Raw genomic sequence first — 23,070 nt, forward strand, 5'->3', positions numbered from 1 at the left:
AAATCAGGCAAAGCTGTTTTCTCTGTTTCCTTCCAGAATAGTCTGAGATAATTCTGACTCCCCAGCTCCTGAGAGATTACCAAGACTCAGAAAAAAGGATTGTGCATATGCTTGAGTTTTCTGACGTGTTTTTTTGTGGCTGCCAGTAAATCGCAAGTTCTTTGAGATAGTGTATGATGGAGGCTATGAATATGGGCTTTGGAGATAGACAGATGTGAGTTTGAAATCTGGTTCTACCGGCACTATGAACGTGGTGACTTAGCCTCTTTGTGCCTCAGTCTCGTCATCTGTAAAATAGAGCTGATACTAGCGTGCACCCCACACAGTTATAAGCAGTTGTTCTAATTACCTACTGTCAGGTGACCAATCACCAAATTTAGTGGCTTAAAGCAACAACAGTTGGGCAGGTCTTCCACTCCAGTGGTGTCATCGGTGGCTGCAGTCATCTGTAGGCTGGGTGGCGGTACATCCAAGGCAGTGTCCTTTGTCACTCACGTGGCTGCCAGTTGGTGCTGGCTGTCAGGAGCACCTTGCTGTCTTCCACATGGCCTCTCTCTGTGGCTTGATGTTTTCACAGCAGAGCATGTGCACTTCTTGGGTTCCAAGAGGGAATGTTCTAAGCACAGACAAGTCTTGGGAGCTGCACAGGATCACTTCTGCAGCCACTGTCAGGACTAGCTCAGATCCCAGGAAAAAAAAAATTGCAGCCATCTTTAAGCCACTCCAGGAGTAAATGAAAGTAATCACAAGAAGTGCTTGTCTCATGCCTGGGCTACAACAGAAAATAAGTACTAAGTACTTACATTAGGAAGCAGAAACTCTCTTGCCTGGTTCTTTGTGTCCTGTCCATGAGGGCTTATTGCTATTCAGTCAACAAGTGTTTCTTCAGGGCCTGCTGGATATCTCTGGAAGGTCGCCAGTAGGATTCCTCTCCTCTCTACACTCTTTAATGATGTAGTCAGTTTCCTACATGGGTTATCATGACACTTTGGTTTCCTGAGAGCCCTGTAGGCCTAGCACTCTCCATTCAGAAGCTACCTGCCCTTCAACAAGCCCAGGGAGAAAAGAGGTGGGTTGGACTAGAGGGATGCTCTGAGATGATTTGATTGGAACAAGGGTCTTGTCCCCTCTCAGCTGCTGAGATAAGGATTCTCAGCCACAGAAAAGGACAGTCTGTGGGTAGACAGAGGGTCAAAGAGGACTGTCAAAGAGAGGAAATGCCCTCTTATGCTAATTCTCCATAATGGAGACTCCTTTGAAATCTGTCCCTTTGTTAGAAGCCCTTGGGGAGGGGAAGTGCTGACTACTTAATTCCCACTAGGACACATCTTTTGGACAATAAGCAGCCCCCAAATTTCACAGCATAAGAAAATGAAGCTTGTATTTGGAAAGTTTATTCTAACTGGGTGTGAAGGCCTATCTCAAGCTAGAATAAAGTAATAGTTGCCAAAAAAAAAAAAAAAAAAAAAAAGGCAGGTAACATGAGTTAAGGGGCTGGGTGTCCCATAGTAGGGACTGGTGAGGACTGAGGGAAAATGGAGAGTGAGGCCCCATTACAGGGGTAGTTGCTGTCTATCTCCACTTGTGCTCTATGGGCAGTTGTGGCTGGATCTTCACATTTTTAAAGAAAAGTCTGAAATCTAGACTTTTAATTGGAATTTTCCACTTACAAAATGTTGGCAAATAATATAAAAATTTTAAACTACAATGTTGACCCATTACACACACACACACACACACACATACACACATCAGTGGTCAAAGTACTCCTGGCAGGTGTCCTGCAAATTGACCTGCAAGAGATACAGGCAGGAGGCTGGGCGCGGTGGCTCATGCCTGTAATCCCAGCACTTTGGGAGGCCAAGGCAGGCAGATCATGAGGTCAGGAGATCGAGACCATCCTGGCTAACATGGTGAAATCCAGTCTCTACTAAAAATATAAAAAATTAGCCGGGCATGGTGGCGGGTGCCTGTAGTCCCAGCTACTCGGGAGGCCGAGGCAGGAGAATGGCATGAACCTAGGAGGCGGAGCTTGCAGTGAGCTGAGATAGTGCCACTGCACTCCAGCCTGGGCGACAGAACGAGGACTCCATCTCAGAAAAAAAAAAAAGAGATACAGGCAGGAGATTGGACCCTTTTCCTGAGCAATATTTCTCCTTATTGTTTTAGCTTGAGGGCCATATCACAGAAGAAAAAGAACAAGGGCAAGGAGACATTGGGTATTTATGGAACATTTTGGGGGTAAAATAGTTCTGAAAAAATAATACAACCTTTTATCTTTACTTATTTTGTCACCAAAATGATGTCACCGTGCATGAGTGCTGATCTCTAGAATATCAGCAAATGATTAAGTTTTGATAAGGTTCACATAAAAGAGCAAAGAAATGTCCATGTCTACCCCACTGACTGTTTGAGGGCTTGTGGTGTCTTCCTATTTTAGAGGAGGAAATAGAGATTCACTGAGGTTCTTTTAGGAACTGACTAGAAATCCCAAGGAAATCCTATTCTTGAACTGAACTACTAAGAATATCTACGCTTGTATCCAGGTAAAACTACATGTGTTGAAGAGAAGTAATTATGACTAATATTAACTTGTGAAGATGGGAAAGCAGGAGAGATTTAGGTTAAATATAGGAAGTATTTAGAGATTAGAAGGGCTAAACAATGGAAAAAAGCGGAAGGCTTTTTTTTTCTTTTAACATGGAGTTTCTAAAAGAAAGAATGAACAGCTTTCTTCCTGATATACTCTGCAAGCAATTCTGCTCAGAAGGGGGTGGGTGAAGGAGGCACCCTATGGATACTTTTCCATCCTGTGAGTTTTTTCTTGGGCCCAGCAAACAAAGGCCCCCCAATTTACTAACTTACCAAAATGATTTACCAGCTGTCTCTTCCCCCAGGAGTTAAACAGGCAATAAAATAAATGAAATTCCTATTCTTTAGTACTTGATCCCCATAAATCATCACCCACCCAGGGTGAGCATTTATCTCTAAGGCGTCACAAAATATTTTAAATGCTATCTCCTTTATTTTGAATGAATTAGCAAAGAATCCAATGATGATAAATCTAAGTGTAATATAATTCTGCAAGCAGTAACTGATGAATTTCAGAAAATGGAGACTGTGTGTGTGTGTGTGTGTGTGTGTGTGTTTGTTTTGCAGGGAGTAAAAATTTTGGGGGGCTTCTCAGTTTCTTTTATTCTGTGCCAAACGTTTCCTAGGATTAGATCACTTTTGGAACTTCAGGTCCTCACAGAGCAGTTGATAGATAAGATCATATGGGATATTACTTTCCACATTTGGTTACTTATGCAGTCTATCTTGAACTAAAAGCTATTGTCCCAAATAGGGGGCTTTTGTGTGGTGCTGGTGAACACAGGGGTGCTATCCTGTCACCATGACAGCAAGCATTTGCATTAAGAGCAGGCTCCTCAGGCCACATTACAGTCATGTGGTCTAGAGGGACCCCTTTGAAGCTCCTGTAATCTTTTCCGAGCTGATTGTTAACATCTTCTGAACATAATCATTAACCATGTTCTGTAACAGATAATTACCTCCTAGAGTTAGCATATTCTATCCCTGAGTGGTCTGTGACATTCTTATAGGGTAAGACCTATTTCAGTGTTACTTTACCTAACCAAGCAAAATAGAGCAATTTGATTTCTTAAAATCTGAGTAAGTTTCCCTTTTACAGAAAAATATTGTGTTGACCCTGACATCATGTGTATCTGTCATCCTGTGCCCCAGGGCTGTTCTTTGCCCCTGTATTTGAATACCTACCACAGGAAGCTTCCGAAACGCCACAGGCTCCTTTCTTCCTTCTGTATCTCCTCGTTTTCCCATGATGTCTGCATACTTATTGAACTTCTACTGCCAGTTTTTTGTTTCAGATTTATTGCATTCACTTACAATAAATATTACTGGCATATAGGCATACTTTTCTTTTTTTTTTTTTTAACAAGTTTTCCCTCTGGATTTCTCCTTATTGCCTAACATCATTCCCTAAGACTCCCCAGGCTTGCGCCGTGACCGGGGAAATTCATGTTTCTCTCTTTGCTCTTGTACAAGGGAAAGCCTCCTGTTTCAAATTCCCTAATCTCAGCTTAGCTTTGAGGGGTACATTCAAAATTTCAGGAGAGCTAGATGAAATGGATGATAAAAAGAGTGCATGAGAGGAAAAAGGAAAGAAAAAAGAAAACTCCAAATCCGAAGCCATGCTAGAGATTGATCTTCCTAACATCTAAGGATATGATTAAAGCACTGCACTATAATATCCTGTTGTTACACAAATAGGATGCAGAATCATTACGATAATAAAGAGTGCTTAGGTGTTTTAAATGTCACCTGGCTGGGGTACCCAGAATCTAGAGGTCAAGCATTTGATTGTGATACCCCAAGATACCTCTTGAGGGATTGGCGTGGGGCCAGGAGGAGGGAGACTGTGAATCATACATGTCTACTCCCCACCCTGCTCATCTTTCTTTGCCAGTAAAATTTGACCAAAATGAGCACCCAAGCTATAAAAGTGCCATATTTTCTGAAATCCAAATTAGGACCCATGGCAAAGCCATCATGCTTGTGTTGGTGATAGAATCAATGTCTCCAAACTCATACTACTGAAGGAAGTAGTCAAACCTCTGCTGTGAAAGAGCAAATGGCCCAGGAGAAGAGGCAAAAAGTCTACCTGCTGGATGAGGGGTGTGGGGTTCCCTTGGGGAGGAGCTGCTCTGTGCTGAATACATACATACATACATATATATAATGGTGTCTGTATGTATATGTATGTCTAATATATGTATATATGCGTGTATATTATGTGTATATATAATTTTTAAACGAGCCACTCTGGTCTTTAAAACAGCAGCTGGCTGGGCCACCTCTATCTACTCGATTTGCTTCTGGCTCCAGGTGACTGATTCCTACAGCGTTACAGCTCCTCTTCCTCCACCTCCTGCTCAAAAAGCCCGGAAAATAGGGCCAACTCCCTATTTGTGCTGTACTCCAGGCAAAACTTCTATCATAATCAGCTCCCTTGTGATGCAGAAACCAATGAACTTGTGCTATGAATGCCCAATAGTGAACCAAATGATACATTTCTTTTTCCCAATTGAGCATTGTTTTATTTAATATGCTCATACCTTTCTAATGGTGGGTATAAAATTGTCATGTGTCTGGGAAAAACAAATTGAGCTCTGATAGTTTGTGTGTGCACATGTGTGGAAACCTCTTTGATTAACACTAGCATGATTGAGTCCTTCTGTGGTGAGGTGTTAAGATTGGGGGCACGGAGACCCCATGCGACCATCTTTCTGAAGGCCTAAAGCAGAGGAAATTCTTGAGGTACAGAATATAATTATCCCAAATAGAAGGCAGCTGAGGTTCTGGAGTTAAGATTTCCTGCGCTTACACACAGTCGGGTATTTCAAGAATCTTGTCATAACCGATTGGACACACTTTTCAGGGATGAACGGCAATGTGCTGGGGCAGGAAGGCAGCAGCTGGCTGTTTGGCCAGTCCATTGTTCTGCATTAATTTGACTTTATTTATTTATTTATTTTGGTCAGAGACCCAGTGGTGATGAGCTCATTTTGAATCTCTCTGCCTGCCACATGTCAGTTCCAGAAATATTCCAACGCAACGTGGCATTTGTTATGTGTCGTGGGATCCAGGCTGATCAATTGGATCCAATCAACGTAGATGAGCTTTATTCACTAACAAAATTAATAAACATACGTTGTGACCTGAGCCAGTCAGAAGACAGCTTATTCATAACATAATAGCTCAGTGCCTCTGGGATGAACTGATCCAGTTCTTGATTCATCTCAGCCAGGGGGTCTGCAGAGGCACTGTCAGAGAGCTGCACTGATATCCCTCAGACAAACCGATTAAATCTGCACTAATCAGAGTGCCCAGTGCAAGTGCTGTCAGTGCCCTTGAATATTGCCAGGAGGATCAATTGCTTTGGTTTGGAAAAATAGATGTGTTTCTATCATTGATGGAAGTTATTATCTGGTGACAATGTTCTAGTACCTTGGTAATGTCTTTTAATTAAAACTGAGGAATAAATTCTGACCATGACCACATGTGTATGCTACTCAGGGAGCAGGTGGAAAGAGAGATTGAATTTTTCTATTTCTTACATGGAATAACACACAAACTCCATTCAATGGCTTACAAGAGTCAGCATTACTGACTTCAGTCTGCCATCTGATCATTCCCTGTCCCTCTCTCTTTGTGTGCTATTCTCCCCAGATGCTGGCTTGTGTTCCTGCCTTAGGACTGTGCTTGACAGCCTCTGCCTGGAATGGTTTGTCCTCCAGATGTTTGCATGACTGGCTCTCTCTTGTCACTTACATCTCAGCTTAAATGCCACCTCCCCATGGAGACCTTCCCTCATCACCACATAGTAAGTCCCCATTCCCTCACTCCCTATTACATCATCCTGGTTTATTTCCTTTCTAGCACTTAGTGCCCCCTGAAAGTCTCCTGCTGAACAGGTTATTTGTCAGTAGCGTAGCTCTCCTGAGTTCTCCACTGTGTCCCCAGTTGCTGGCACTGAGTCTGGCACGCAGTGGTGCTTAATCAACCTTGCTGAATGACTGAATTTCTCTGGCTCCTATATCTGCTTTTGGACAAGTCAGTGGATGTAGGGTTTAGAGGGCAGAACATTTCACCAAAGGGGTTAGATGCTGCTAGACTGGATGCTACCTCTAACTTACAGGGTGACCTTGGATAAGTCACTCAACCTTTTTGAGCTAATTGACCACTTCCTCAGCTCTAAGACAGTGTTTCCAAATGCTGGTTTTGGTTGAGACGGGAGCAAGTTGGATAATAGGTATTTTCTGTTTTAATCATTCAAGTTTTAATCTTGAAGGGGATGGGAATAGGCTATGGAATTTTATCCCAGATGAGATGGGAGAGAGGTACCTACTAAGGGGCCAGTATGCAAATCATTGAATAGCTTCCACACTATTTAACAAATATCCAGTCGGCGTACCATCTGGGAGAGTGGTTTTCTTTCGTGACCTGTAGCCAATGAATATTTACAGACCAGTAAAATTAGATTATTAGTAAATGAAAAAACTAACACTCACCTTAGAATAGTTTCTGCCTAGATCCCCAAGGTCCAGTTCCTCTCACACAGCTTGTGAAGAAAGCTTAGGCAAAGCTCCAAGCAGAAGCTGAGTTGTGAGTAGTAAGAAAAGGGTCCCTGTGCTCCCCTCCCCATGGGGCCCCAGGCTGCTCTTTTATCCTGTGCTGAGGGCAACCCCATCCTTCATTCTTACTCAGCACCTTCAGGTTCAGGAAGCCTGAAAAGCAGATTCGTGAGGGGGGTGGCTATATCCTTTCCAGCTTTAAAAGGCACTGCACCATAATGTGTTTTAAAAGACCACAGCAGGTTGAAAAACGGCGAAATGCAAATGACAGAGTGCTTGTGTGAAAGTGGAGATACTACTCCCAAGGGTGGGGACTGAATGCTGTCCTCTAAGAAAAACAGAAAATGATGCTGTTAACTAAAAACAAGAACAGGAAAATCAACTACGCATATATTCTTCAAAGAAAACGAGGGGATTTTCACTAGAAGTTTTGGAGCAGTAGTTTTGTTTCAATAGATATGAGTGGAACTGATGTGATTTTCTGATATTATTACTTGTTTCTTGCATAGCAACCATCCAGCCTGCCCCACTACATTCATACACTAAGTGGAATACTTTTTATTTTCCTCCTGAAAACCAAAAGAGGAAAAAAGATAACTTTTCAGAGAAGCTTTCTATTGAAAGAAAACTCTCTGCTGCCAGTGAATAATTTTCCTGTGCTCTACACAAAACGTAGTTATTTTATATCCTATCAGCTTATGTTCACCCAGAAGTTATTATTTTTTATTATTATTAGTTTTTTGAGATGGAGTCTTGCTTTTGTCGCCCAGGCTGAAGTGCAATGGTGCAATCTTGGCTCACTGCAACCTCTGCTTCCCAGGTTCAAGTGATTCTCCTGCCTCAGCGTCCCAAGTAGCTAGGATTATACATGCCCGCCACCACGCCTGGCTAATTTTTGTATTTTTAGTAGAGACAGGGTTTCACCACGTTGTCCAGGCTGCTCTCGAATTCCTGACCTCAAGTGATCCACCCGCCTCGACCTCCCAAAGTGCTGGGATCACAGGCATGAGCCACTGAGCCCGGCTGCCGAAGTTATTTTATTGGAGGGAAAACATGATACTTTTTATTAAAAACTATTTTGTTTCTAAAAATTGACTATTTCATACACATTTATTAGGTTTCTGGCTATGATAATTCTATCGCTATAGCAGACCATTGGCTCTGCCAGGAGCACCTAGAAAATCTGGGTAAGGTACAAAATAAATGTATGTTTAAAAGCATCAGAAAGATACCACGCCTGGTATAACCTGAAGGGCCAGATTCTGGAAAAAAGAAAGGCTCATTGACATAAGCCATTTTTAAAACATGCTACTTTCTCCTTGGCACATTTTATGAGTTTAGGCCTGGGACAAGAAGCTGAGAATTCGGGCAGAGGATTGATTCCCAAGATCCAGGGCAGACTTCTGAGTTTTAAACAATCTCATGAAACTGCAGAGACAAAATCTAGAGTCCATATTTGCAGAGCAACCAGGAGTAAGGGTCCAAGATTCTAGAAAGAAGTGGAACAGAAGCACTAGTTTTCCCTTCAAGTCATTTACTGATTAATATCTGATTATCTGATTAATACTGAGGCAAAAAAAAATGCAACTGGAAAGCTGATGAAACAGAATGGAATCAAAGGCAGTTTTGAAGAGACAAAAATTTCAGTTCAGGGCCCATCAAGAAGGAATAGCCACAGGAAACATACTAGATTCTATGTTGGGAACCATGGATCTTGACTGGGCTGAGGAGATGAGCCTCTATAAAATGCTTGGCAGAGAATAGGGTGCACCTCCTCTGAGGGGCTATTATATAATGTAGAGCTTCTACAGCTTTTCATGTACAATATTCAGCATTCAATTAAAAATTATGAATTACACCAAGAGAAAAAAGTAAACTGGAAAAACAGATCAAGAAATGACCCAGACACCGGAAAGATCAGACATTGGTATTAAAATAACTGGGATTAATTATTCAAGAGAATACATGACAAAATGAAGAATTTAACTGAGAATAAGAATTTATATTTCAAAAGAACCAAATTCAAATTCTGGAAATAAAAAACACTACAACTGAAATTTAGAGCTGAGTAGATGAGTTTAACAGCAAATAAGACACAGGTAAAAAGAGTATTAGTGAGTTGTACAATAGGTGACTAGAAATATTCATAGTGAAGCATGGAGAAAAAAAGATGGAAAAATACATGAATAAGTATGAGACGTGCAGAACATGGTGAATAGGTCTAACATTTGAATTTGCGTTTAACAAGGGAATGCATTTAACAATGGGGTAGAAGAATATTTGCAGAGATAGTCAAGAATTTTCCAAAACTGATGAAAGACATCAAGCCATAGATACAGAAACTCACTGTGAACCCAATGCAGAATAAATACAATGAAAACCATGCCTAGACGCATTATAATAAAACTGATGAAAACCAAAAACAAAGAAAAAAATCTTAAGAAAAGTCAGAGGAAATGAAAAGATATGTTACTTTTAAAGGAACTACAATAAGACAGAAAGCTAATTTCATAACAGAAACAATAAGATCCAGAAGGCAGTGGCAAGATATCTATAAAGTGCTGAAAGAAAATAATCTTAGCCAGGTGTGGAGGTGCATGCCTATAGTTCCAGCTACTTGGGAGGCTGAAGTGGGAGGATTGCTTGAGCCTGGGAGGTGGAGATTGCAGTGAGCTGAGATTGCACCACTGCACTCTAGCCTGGGTGACAGAGCCAGACCCTGTCTCAAAAATAAAATAAAATAATAAAATAAAATAAAATAAGAAAATCGTCATCAAACTAGAATTTTACATTAAAAAATTGTTCAAAAGTTTAGCCTAGAAAGAGACATTCCAGGCAAATAAAGAACTATATTTCAATGGCAGAAAGATAAATAAATATTTTAAAGAATGGGCAAAAGGCATAAACAAGTATTTCCTAGAAGAAATACAAATGGTAGATTAACATAAAAAAAGGAAAAGAGAGTAAAGAATCAAAATAAAACTGTTCTAAGTTCCAAAGCATATTTCGTAATTCATTAGATCTTTTGGCTGGATGAAATAATAATAGACACTATACCAACCTTGAATAATGAAGCCAGGAAGATAGAGCTTTATCTTTTCATTTTACAGAACACATTTTATCTCATCTGCTTTACAGGGAGGAAACACAGAGGCAAAGAGGTCAAGATACTTGCCCAAATTTATGAAGGAAGTGGTAGTAGTAGGACTCATATTTTACTGTCCCTGTAGTCTTAGCTCTTCTTAGACCCTTCGACTGTTAGTGGAAAAAGGCAGTTCAACACCGGTGCCTGTCCTCTTGGGACTTACATTCTAACGGTAGGAGACAGACATCAAACAAATGATAAGGACTTTGAGGAAAAATGAAGCAGGTAAGAGGATAGGAGGCATAAAATAACCTTTCCGGAGAAATAGATCGGGGGCCTTCTGTCAGAGGAGGTAGTGTTTGAGCAGTTACCTAAATAAAGTGAAGGAGCCTTTCCCAGGCGGCTGCCGAAGATGGCAGAGGTGCAGGTCCTGGTGCTCGATGGTCAAGGCCATCTCCTGGGCCGCCTGGCGGCCATCGTGGCTAAGCAGTTACTGCTGGGCCGGAAGGTGGTAGTCGTACGCTGCAAGGGCATCAACATCTCTGGCAATTTCTACAGAAACAAGTTGAAGAATCTGGCTTTCTTCTGCAAGCGGATGAATACCAACCCTTACCGAAGCGCCTACCACTTCCGGGCCCCCAGCCGCATCTTCTGGCCGGCAGTGCGAGGCATACATGCTGCGCCACAAGACCAAGCGAGGCCAGGCCTCCGTGGACTGCCTCAAGGTGTTTGACGGCATCCCACCGCCCTACGACAAGAAAAAGCGGATGGTGGTTCCTGAAGCCTACAAGAAAGTTTGCCCTTCTGGGGCGACAGGCTCAAGAGGTTAGGTGGAAGTACCAGGCAGTGACAGCCACCCTGGAGGAGAAGAGGAAGGAGAAGGCCAAGATCCACTACTGGAAGAAGAAACAGCTCATGAGGCTACGGAAACAGGCCGAGAAGAACGTGAAGAAAACTGACAAATACACAGAGGTCCTCAAGACCCACGGACTCCTGGTCTGAGCCCAGTAAAGATTGTTAATTTCTCGTGCTTGGCCTGGCCTGCCCTTCCTCCATCGTCGCCCTGGAATGTGCGGGACCCAGGGGCAGCAGCAGTCCAGGTGCCACAGGCAGCCTGGGACATAGGAAAGGGTCTTAGTTACTGCCTTCTGACGTTACTTGAAAGCGCTCGGAGAATTGTGCAGGTGTAATTTATCTATGACCAACAGGAAGAGAAACCAGTTACTATTAGCACAAGGGAGCCGGAAGACTAATTGGAGGGGCCCTACCTTGTGAGTGGAGCGCCTGTTTAACTTTCTACCTGGTCATATACTATACTCTGCAGCTGTTAGAGTGTGCAAGCGCTTGGAGACAGCATGAGCTTGCTGTTGTACGCAGGGTATTTATAGCAGCACAGACTGGGAAGATGGGCAACAAAGGGGATACAGGCATTGCCTATGCTCCTCACCTGTATTTTGTAATCAGAATCAAATTACTTTTAAAGAAAAAAAAACAAAGTGAAGGAGCAACTCATGTAAATGTTTGGGAGAAGAGCATTCTAGGCTTCAAGCAAAAAGACCAGTATGACTAGAGCAGAAAGAGTGAAGGGCAGAGCGAAGTTGGGACAAATAGCTTTATGAAGCTATGTTGAAGACTTCAAGTTTTACTTTCAGTATTGTGCAGTCATTGGAAGACTCTGAGCAGAGAAATAACAGGATCTGACCTAAGTTTTGAAACAATGACCCTGACTGCTATGTGGAGAATAAAGGGCACTGACAATAGATTCAGAGTTTTACATTAGTCCAGAGGGTATTATATTAGCCCAGGCAAGAACTGATTGATAGAGGCCTGGACTAGGATGATAGTGGTGAATTAATGATAAATAGTTGTATTTGGAATATATATGCTAAATAAAGCCAATAAAGTGGGAAAGTAAATTAGTACAGCCATTATGGAAAATTGTATGAAGGTTTTTCAAAAAACTAAAAATAGAGTGACCATATAATCTAGCAATCCCATTTCTGCTTTGATATGATTAGGCTTTGTGTCCCCACCTGCATCTCATCTTGAATGGTCATCTCCATAATCCCCGTGTTTCAAGGGAGATACCAGGTGAAGGTACTTGAATCATGGAGGTGGTTTTCCCCATGCTGTTCTCTTGACAGTGAGTGAGTTCTCACGAGATCTGATGGTTTTATAAGGGGCTCTTCCCACTTCGCTAGGTATTTCTCCTTGCTCGCTTGTGAGGAAGGTGCCTTGCTTCCCCTTCACCTTCTGCCATGTTTGGAAGTTTCCTGAAGCCTCCCCAGCCATGCTGAACTGTGAGTCAATTAAACCTCTTTCCTTTGTGAATTACCTAGTCTCGGGCAGTTGTTTATAGCAGTATGAAGATAGACTGATACATGCGTATATGTCCAAAGAATTTGAAAACAGTATGTCAGAGAGATATCTGCACTCCCATGTTTATTGTGGCATTATTCACAATAGCCAAAATAGGGAATCAACCTAAGTTTCTATTGACAGATGAATAAAGAACATGTAGCATATATACCCAATGGAATACTATTCAGTCTTTAAAAAGAAGGAAATTCTGTCATGTGGGGCAGCATGGATATTATGCTAAATGAAATAAGCCAAGCACAGAAGGACAAATACCACGTGATCTCATTTATATGTAGACTCTAAAACAATGGAATGAAGAGAAGAATGGTGGTTATCAGAGACTTAGGGGTGGGGGAAATAGGGAGATGTTGGTCAAAGGGTATAAAGTTTCAGTTAGACAGGAGAAATACTTTTTTTGGAATTTATTGCACAGCATGGTGACTGTGATTAAGAATAATATGTTGCTGTGGGAGGATTGCTTGAGGCCAGGAGTTGGAGACCAGCCTGGTCAACATAGTGAGACCCCATCTCTGTTAAAAAATAATGAAGAAAAGAAAAAAAAAAGGCTGGCGCAGTGGCTCACGCCTGTAATTCCAGCACTTCGGGAGGCCAAGGCAGGTGGGTCATTTGAGGTCAGGAGTTTGAGACCAGCATAGTCAACATGATAAAACCCAGTCTCTACTAAAAATACAAACATTAGCTGGGGGTGGTGGCAGGTGTCTGTAATCCTAGCTACTCAGGAGGCTGAGGTAGGAGAATTGCTTGAACCTGGGAGGTGGAAGTTGCAGTGAGCCGAGATTGTGCCACTGCACTCCAGCCTGGGCGACAGAGTAAGACTCCATCTCAAAATAATAATAATAATAATGTATTACATATTTCAAACTTAATAAGACATGGAATTTAAATATTCTTACCACAAAAGCATTTGAGGTGATGGATATGACAATTAGCTTGGTTTAACAATTCAACATGTAAATATATAGCATCACTTTTTACCCCATAAATGTGTACAATTATAATTTGTCAATTTGCAATAAACACAACAGAAAATAAAATAAAGCCCACAAGATTTACTACAGGATTATTTTTGTGGAATGAGGAAAAGAAAGGAGCCAAAGATGATCTCAAAGTCCTTAGGAACTGAGGGAATAGAGGAAACATTTTGCATTCGCAATACACCAGGACAAATACTGCTAGAAGTAAGAATAATGGGTGTATCAGCTAAGGCACCTAACATGAGCATGAGGTGGAGTGTGGCTATGAGAGCTTTACTGTGCTCCATTTATCTTCTAGTTTCCATTGTCTTTCTGATTTTGTAAGTTTTTATTTTAGTTCCCTTCTTGGAATGGTCATTGCCTGATCCTGGTCCACTGATCTTAAGACTACATCCAGGCATTACTACCAAACTGAACCCCCAAAACAGAGCTCCCTGGTCACCAGGATGGGCTCTGGCTCTTTGCCTCGAGCTCTGCGCGGTCATCTGTGGAACCTGCAGCAGAGATCTAGCTATCAGGGGCAGAGTTATAGTAACTCACCAAAGAAGACACCTCCCTCCTCTCATTGGAACTGCAGGATGACATACCCAGCAGTGACCTCAGCCAGTCTAAGGGTACTCTATGGGTCTGTGGCTTAAGCCAGTCAAGGTTCACCCATGGAACTGAGAGTAGGGTCAGTTTTTCCCAGTGCACACAGTGGAGGTAGACATATGAAGGAAAATTAAACTTCCTTTTTAAAGAACTAGAGAAAATGCATGCTGAGTGGTCCAAATGGAAAATACCCATTCCATGAGGGAAGAGCATGCTCAGGAAATGGGTAGACAGAAAAGCACTTGGGAACATATGTGGTGCATGAACAATGACCCACCCAAGAATAATTATTGGGAGAACGTGATGTAGATAATCTATTCTGAGCTCATTTATAGATAAGCATCTCTGAGGACACACACTTAAGTTGAACCCCATCCCGCCTTTAGGTGTTATAAGGAAATGATAATGTGTGTGTCTAAGTCAGAGCTAGTCCTACCAAAGCACAGAAGCTTCTAAAAAATAATGCTCATGTGGACCCTTTTTCAGTCATCTTAGAAACCAGCCATTCCTCTCTCAGATTGAAGGCAGTACTAGTCCTGCTTCTGGTTTAGAGAAGAGTTCAGAGATGGAAGATGGCTGGTCTCACCAAATGCTGCATCACAGGTCATGCTGTGCTGGAGCTGAAAGGGATCTCAGAGGCTATTCAGTCCAATTCTTCAATTAGATGAGGAGAGGAAAAGCTTAGAGTTCTAGACACAAAATTACATATATATTTGAAGACTTATTTAACCTCTATGCATATTATATGGCCATTGTGCTCATAATTAGCTATTTCTGCTGGGTTCATATCTGAAGGAAGGGAAACTAGACTCTTATGCTATATACCCTTTGTCTGTTCCTGTTAGTCATTCGTTGATTAGAAAAATGCTCACTGAGTATCTATCACGTATCTGAAACTGTTTTCAGCTGAGAATACAGCAGTGAACTAGACAGACACAGATCTTGCCATTAGGGTCTAGAGGGAAAAAACAGAAAATGGTCAAATAGGTTGGGTGCGGCTGCTCATGCCTGTAATCTCAGCACTTTGGGAGGCCAGGGCAGGTGGATCACCTGAGGTCAGGAGTTCAAGACCAGTCTGGCCAACACGGTGAAACCCCATCTCTACTAAAAATACAAAAATTAGCTGGGTGTGGTGGTGTGTGCCTGTAATCCTAGCTGCTAGGGAGGCTGAAGTGGGAGAATCGCTTGAACCTGGGAGGCGGAGGTTGCAGTGAGCCGAGATCATGCCATTGTACTATAGTCAGATTATTTAGAAATTGTGGTATTATAAAGGAAATAAAACAAGGGTTGTGTAAACTAGTGAAAAACAAGGGAGAGCTACTTTAGATAAGGTGGTCAAGGCAGAATTCTCAAAATAGAGTAATTCAAAGAATTTAACTAAATATAATCTGAGAAAATTTCAACAGGCCTTGTTCAGCTCCAGACCCCAACGACAACTGAAGTTTGGACATTTGAGGTGACCCTTGAGCTACTCTTCTGTCTGATCCCTCAGGTTAAGATGCCCTAAGTTGCTGGGAGCTTCACCAACTTGGCATGGTCCAATTCATGGAGACCATAGCCAAGAATGGCCTGAGAACCAGTGAAACTCCACACTGGTGGTCTGGAGAGAGGGAGCATCAGGACATTCAAGTTTTGTGAACTTTAGCCCTGTATGTTTCCAAACAGAGTCAGCAGTGCAGAACTTGGAATCCAAAAGTCTTGAGGGCCTCTTAATTAGTTCTTTGTTCCAGGAAAGAAGTCTGGAAACTTCATGCTGTTGAGAAAACTTCCAAAACAATGAACAACTTGGAATGCTCACAGATCATCAGAGCCACTCTCCTTCTTCCAACCTGGTGATAATATGTATTTATTCACATGCCCTTTGCCCACTTCCCCCTCTTCTGTCACTCTAAGCTCCCTGAGAAGAGGATCTTCAATTCATTTATGCCTCCCGGAGCTCCTGGAACAGCACTGCCTTACAGATAGCAGGTACTCTATGACTGTTTATTCTATCAGTGAATCTGGCAATTTGCAGAGCTTATGTATCATGAGTCTGAGCTTTTTCAGCTGGGGCCTCCCAGAAAGGCTTGGCTCCTGGTCCTCCAGCAGAATAATTCCATCCTTGGGAGTTGAGAACCATCTGGAGTGGAGGCTCCCAGTGGGGAAGATGGAAAATCCAGCATTGAAATCAGGCTAGGCTAAAGACAGAACGCCCTCAGAACTCACATTCCAGTGAGGTCCTGAAGGTCTCTGCCTGAGCTGGAGTCGTGGACCAGAATGGGGGCTTCTTGAGACTCCTCTTTGTACTCAGGGCAGAGGGCTGAGCATCTCACCTGCTTTACCATCCAGAATGCCAGGATTCTATCCTAGAATTTGTATTCAGATGGAAACCCTACTTTCCTATTTTTGGCTTTGAGTCAAAAGGAAAGTCATTCTAAATGAAGAACATACTTAATGACCTTTCCCAAATGGAAGGCAAGATGCCCATAGCCCACAGTGTTAGTCTGAATCAATTCCTTTCCTAGCATGAAAAACAACAATAACTTCCGAGGAAGGGGAGTGCCAGAGGGGGACCTGAAAGGCTCTGGGGGTACTTTAGACACTCAGTAGTTGATTGTTTCCAAAGGTAAACCGATACTTTTACCTTGCTGGCTTCTGAGCAATTTGTGGGGGCATGTGTACCAGGCTTCAATAAAATACCATTGTGAGGCTGAGCACCAAGTGCTTTGTGTGAAGGCCAGATCTGTGTCGGTGTGTGATGTGCAACCACGTATGGGCAGATGCCTGCTGTTTGGAAAGAATTGCAGGGCAATTAAAAGACTTTTTGAGAGTTGGCAATATTGTTAATTCCTTTGCCATTTTATATGAGCAGGAGGATTAATTAGTGTTGGCTTTATGGAGTTATATCTAAATGCATATGTTTTGGGTTAGATATTTCTTTTTACTAGATTAGTCAGACTTGTTCCCAACTGTGCAGGCCACCTCATGGGATTCATTTGTGCTTGCCTGAATGCTTCTTGTTTGCTAGAGTGTGTTATCCAGGGCTGACACCAGAATCATTTACAGCAAGGCTGACTCTGTCCTCACAATATTACTTTTGAGGAAGAAATCAGAAGAAAAATGGGTAGGTATTTAGACTCAGTCACAGACTCAGTCACAGAATTTCTTTTGTTTTTGTCAATTTCTGCAAATGACTTTTAAAAACAGTCTTATTTTCCCAATTGTATTTCTTTGATATTTCTTTGTTTTCTTTCTTTTACAGAAGACAAAAAGAGACAGAACTCTTTGCAGTAGGGGCATCTTTTTAATGAAGCTCAGAATAGCCCTCCAGAACCATTTACCCAGACCTCTTCAATGTTCAAACATGAGCCCGTGAAGCTCCCAGTTCCTCCTTCTCTCAATTAAGCCATAATTAGCAGAATAGTTCTTCTTAGATACTTTGGTGACCTTGGAAATATAAGATATTCCAGAAATAGATGTATTCATGATTCTCTTATTGCACATGGTAATGGGGGTGGTTTGTCTTATTCATTTCCCAGCACTGGTTCTAGCACATGGGGGTGTATAGTCAATGTTTATTCATGAATGTTTGGCCCAGGGCTTGGGCCATCATCTGGGGAAGGGGTTCTCCATGTAGCTTGTATGAGGTTTACCGAGATGGATTGTTAGCAGAGTTATTCTAGGCTCCAGCATCCTGAGTTAGGATTCAGTAGATCAGAGGGAGGGTCCAGGAATCTGTATTGTTAACAAATGCCCTGATGCGTTTGGATACACATGCCCTTCGGACTGCACACACTGCAGGGAAAACTGCTCTGGGGAAGATGGCATTTTAGAACTTCAGAGGAAAAGTTTCTCCCACCCAGCTTAGGCTCCTTCCCATTTTGGTTCATGCCCAGGTTCTTCTCTGAGGATCCCCCATGATGACTCCCTCCTCCTTGGGTTGTTGCTTGGGAAATGTCTCCAGGTGCCACCCCCCATCCACCTTCTGCTTTCAGACCACTGTGGAGTCTACTTTGCTCCAGATCAGATTCCTGCTGTTCCTCCGGAGCCACCTGAGACTAGCATGACTGGATGGGACCCTCTGGTTTTGCTCTAGAGTTGCACACAGTTACTGAGTGACCAGAGTGCCTGGTTTAGGTGACCTTTCGAGGCAGCTGTGCTGTGTGTTTGACACAAGACAATGAGTGATATTCATTATGTGAGCTTAGGTGTATGAGTGAGATGATATATCTAAACTTGGCACAGTGCAGGATTCAGAACATAGGCTCCCTATGATATAGATGTTTCTCTCTCAGTGGATGGAAACCCCTTGAAGGCTAGAACTAGGTCTGATTTGGAAGAGCTCCTGAACTAAACTAGACCTGGGATAGTTAATTTTACCTGTCAACTTGACACATAACACTGGTTCACTGGGAGCCCAGATGTTTGGTGAAACATTATCCTGGGTGTGTCTGTGAGAGTGTTTCCAGAAGGGAATAGAATGTATGATAGGATAGCTTGCTCTCCCCAGTGTGAGTGGTCCCTATATAATCCACTGAGGGCCTAAATAGAACAAAAAGGTGGAGGAAGGGAGACTTCACCTCTGTCTGCTTAAGTTGGGACACCTGTCTTTTCTTGTCCTCATTCCAGGACTTACATCATTGGCTCTCTGGCTCTCAGGCCTTTGAACTTGGACCAGAATTACATCACTGGCTTTACTAGGTCTCCAGCTTAAGAATGACAGATAGTGGGACTTCTTCGCCTCTATTATTACATGAGCCAATACCTCATAATAATTCTCTTTATATCTCACTGGTTGTGTTTCTCTGGAGAATCTTGACTAATATAAGGCCTCCTGAGCACTGGAGCTAGAGCTGGCATTCACCTGAACATTAGATATCAGTCTAATATACTCACAAAATAAACTAAATAGCAAATAAAATAACTAAATAGCAAAACCCCAGGGATGCATCAGGTGGGCAGTCTTTAGCAACAGCTAAACACTGAAGGGGATGTTGACAAAGTGATATAGGAGGTAACTATGCACAAGGCCTTCCGAGCAGACCTGGTCAGTAGCACATGGCAGGAAAACATCTTCACATTCAGAAGCTGGGAATACTTAACAGCACCCCTCCTCATCCTCTCCCCACTGCTGAAGGAGCAGAGAAAACATTTTGGAGCAGGCAGATCTTGGTGTGTCTGCATTACATAAGAGTTGTACTTCTATAATAGCATAAATGTGTGCAGTAGCTAACAAAGAGGAATGGCTGTCTGGTAAGAAGCTGTATTAGTTTGCGAGGGCTGCTGTAACAAAGTACCACAAGCTAGGTGGCTCATACAATAGGAACTTATTGTCTTGCAGTGCTGGAGGGTGGAAATTTGAATCGAGGTGTCAGCATGGTTGGTTCCTTCTAAGGATTGTGAGAGTCTGTTCCAGCTGGGCATGGTGGCTCACGCCTGTAATCCCAGTACTTTGGGAGGCCGAGTACTTTGGGAAGCCCAGTACTTTGGGTGGATCACCTGAGATCAGGAGTTCGAGACCAGCCTGGTCAACATGGTGAAACCCTGTCTCTACTAAAATACAAAAAAAATGAACTGGGTGTGGTGGGGCACACCTGAAATCCCAGCTACTTGGGAGGCTGAGGCAAGAGAATCACTTGAACCCGAGAGTCGGAGGTTGCAGTGAGCCAAGATCCGCCGCTGCGCTCCAGCCTGGCCAACAGAGTGGGACTCTGTCTCAAAAAAAAAAGTCTGTTCCATGCCCGCCCCCATCTTCTGGCGTTTTGCTGGCAGTCTTTGGCATGTAGGAATATCACCTTGATCTCTGCCTTTTATCATCACATAGTATTTTCCCCGTGTGCATAGCTGTGTCCAAATTTCCCCCTATTGTAAGGATACCAGTCATAGCGGATTAGAGGCCCTACTACTCCAGTATGACCTCACCTTAAATAATTACATCTGCCATGACCTTATTTCCAAATAAGGGCACATTTTGAGGAGCTGAGGGCTCCTTGTTGGCTTGTTTGTTTGCTTTGTTTGCTTGTTTGTTTGTTTGTTTAGAGATGGGATATCGCTAGGTTGACCAGGCTGGTCTCGAACTCCTGGTCTCAAGCGATCCTCCCATCTCAGCCTCCCAACGTGGTGGGATTACAAGTGCGAGCCACTGCATCTGGCCCAACTTCAACATATGAGTTTTTGAGGGACGCGATTCAACCCATAGCAGTGTCAACCCATAACAGCAGTCAACTGTCTGCCACATGAGGTAAAGCAACAGGATTAACTTTACCATGACAATCTCAGCTGTTCTACTTTCTTATTTGCATGTATTGTTTAATTCAGTCTAAAGATAACTTGTGCTCTTTAAATGTTAGATGATAATAATAATGATAAAATCAATTGGAAAAGGATAAGGTCTAGGAACTTCAGAGAACATAAAAAATTAAAAATATCATTACTGTCATTATCATCATCAGTCCAGCCATTTTTGCATCTACCTACTTCCTTGCTATAATAGCCATAAAAAAACCCCACAGCCACTCTACTGGCAAATAATATTAAAGCCCTCAGATAGAAATCTAAGAAGCAATAACACTGTGTAGTTACTAAACTCCACACTCATGAGAATTGTTAAGTAACTCTAATCATTTATGAAATTTAGTCTACTGGAGTCATAAAATTGATTTTTCAAACACTTATATTCGTTATTTAAACACTCGTTTCCAGACTTGGCCATAGAGAACACATAGAAAAGTCAGTTTATTCATTTCAGACATTTTGGGACTATGTACATGTCAAAATTTATAAATATTTTAAATACCTTTTAGAGCTATAAAGTTATTATGTAACATTCTCTTAAAGTAGCTGAATCTATTTATTCCAACTTTTTATTTCAATGGAAAGCATAGTTCCAAGAAAATAAGAGCATGATATTTTCTACTTAAAATCTTTTTTTATAAAGCTTATTAAGAGGCATCAAATAAAGACAATAAAGAACCTTGAAACAGAATTATTTTTAACTTTTAAAAATAATTTTTCAGTCCTTGCTGCTGTTCCCTGGAACTTTCTGATGAGTGCTCATCAGTGGGGCAGACAGGTGCCAATCTGTGTTGGCAATTTGTAGGAAGGAGGCACCTGACTGGTGGACCGTGTCTGACCCAGTAAGAGAAGATGCAGGCCGGGCATGGTGGCTTATGCATGCCATTCCGGCACTTTGGGAGGTTAAAGTGGGCGAATTGCTTTAGTCCAGGAGTTTGAGGCCAGCCAGGATGACATGGTAAAACCCTGCCTCTATTAAAAAAAACAAACAAACAAACCCAAAATTAGCCAGGTGTGGTGGCACACACCTGCTGTCCCTGCTACTTGGGAGGCTGAAGCAGGAGGATGACTTGAGCTTGGGAGGTGGAGGCTGCAGTGAGCTGGAGTGCTACTGCACTCTGGAGTGAGACTCTGTCTCAAAAAAAAAAAAAAAAAAAAAAAGAGATGTGTGGGCTCGGGGGAGGCTGGCTTCACTGAGTCATGTGTTATGTGTATGGGAAAAGACCCTACCCAAGAATGGCTGTGCCCCCCACATCATGAATTTGGAAGGGGCTGAGATTCGTCTGAAGCTGCTCCATCCTGTGCATGGCCTTTTCTGTTCTTTTCCTGTCCTTTTTCTTTTCCTTTCCTTTTCCTTTCCCCTTTCCTTTAAGATTCATCTGAAGCTGCACCATCCTGTGCATGGCCTTTTCTGTTCTTTTCCTGTCCTTTTTCTTTTCCTTTCCTTTTCCTTTCCCCTTTCCTTTAAGATTCATCTGAAGCTGCTCCATCCTGTGCATGTCCTACCTGCCTTTTCCTTTTTTCCTTCTTTTCTTTCTCTCTTCTTTTCTCTTTCAAGTTTCACTCTTGTCACCCAGGCTGGAGTGCAATGGCATGATCTCGGCTCACTGCTAACTCTACCTCCCAGGTTCAAGTGATTCTCCTGCCTCAGCCTCCCAAGTAGTTGAGATTACAGGCGTGTGCCACCATGCCTGGCTAATTTTTTATTTTTAGTAGGATGCAGTTTCACCATGTTGGCCAGGCTGGTCTCAAACTCTTGACCTCAGGTGATCCAGCTGCCTCAGCCTCCCAAAGTGCTGGGATTACAAGTGGGAGCCACCATGCCTGGTCCTGCATGGTCTTTCTCTTTCTCACATGATGTTATGCAAAAAAGGTCTCTGTCTAGTGAAGATGTCCTAGGTGACTACCATACCAGGGCCACCACTTCTTTGGCTGGGCTATGGAAGAAGTAACTATGCCAAGAAAGGGCCTGGGCCTTGGAAAAAATGTTTTCCTCATGCCCTCACACAGCAAGGGCAGACCAGCTAGGACTCTTTTCATGGGATATACACAGGGCCCTCTTCTGAACTGCAGAGCCTGGAAAATTTGTACCAAGCTTGTTCCTTCCCAGCAGCCCTGCCCTTTGATAAACTTCAATGTCACCAGCTGCTTTATTTGCTCCTGCTTTATTGATGCCGCTCTCATCTCCTCTACCAGCCACACAAACATGGGGCACTCACTGGAGTGTAGCTATGTCTTTAAGTGAAATTCACATAACATACCATTAACCATTTTTAAGTTTACAATTCAGAGGCATTTATACATTCACAGTGTTTTGCAAACATCACCTTTACCTAATTGCAAAACATTTTCATCACCCCAAACGTGAACTCCACACCTATTAAACAGTCCCTCCCCCTTTGCCCCCAGCTGCCCTAGCTCCTGGCAACCAGTGATGCAGTTTCTGTCTCTATGGTTTTACCTATTCTGGATATTTCATATAAGTGGGATCATACAATTTATGGCTTTCAATGTTTGGCTTCTTACAGTTGCCAGGATTTTTTTCAAGGTTCGTCCATGTCGTAACATGTGTAAGGACTTAGTTCATTTTCATGGATGAATAATATTCCAT

The 23,070-nt window shown here is 42.5% G+C and overlaps 1 long non-coding RNA gene and 1 pseudogene across 1 annotated transcript in view; both read left to right on the forward strand.

The window, feature by feature from the left end:
- Positions 1 to 6,124: 6,124 nt before the first annotated feature.
- Positions 6,125 to 23,070, forward strand: part of LOC106635478 (uncharacterized) — a 201,765-nt gene continuing 184,819 nt past the window's right edge. Inside the window, exon 1 of the long non-coding RNA XR_010109811.1 lies at positions 6,125 to 6,403. This is a non-coding gene — a long non-coding RNA (uncharacterized LOC106635478). The remainder of the gene's footprint in view (positions 6,404 to 23,070) is intronic.
- Positions 7,456 to 11,771, forward strand: LOC134728969 (large ribosomal subunit protein uL13-like; annotated as a pseudogene).

Source organism: Pan paniscus, chromosome 15, assembly GCF_029289425.2.
Source record: "Pan paniscus chromosome 15, NHGRI_mPanPan1-v2.0_pri, whole genome shotgun sequence".
NCBI lineage: Eukaryota > Metazoa > Chordata > Mammalia > Primates > Hominidae > Pan > Pan paniscus.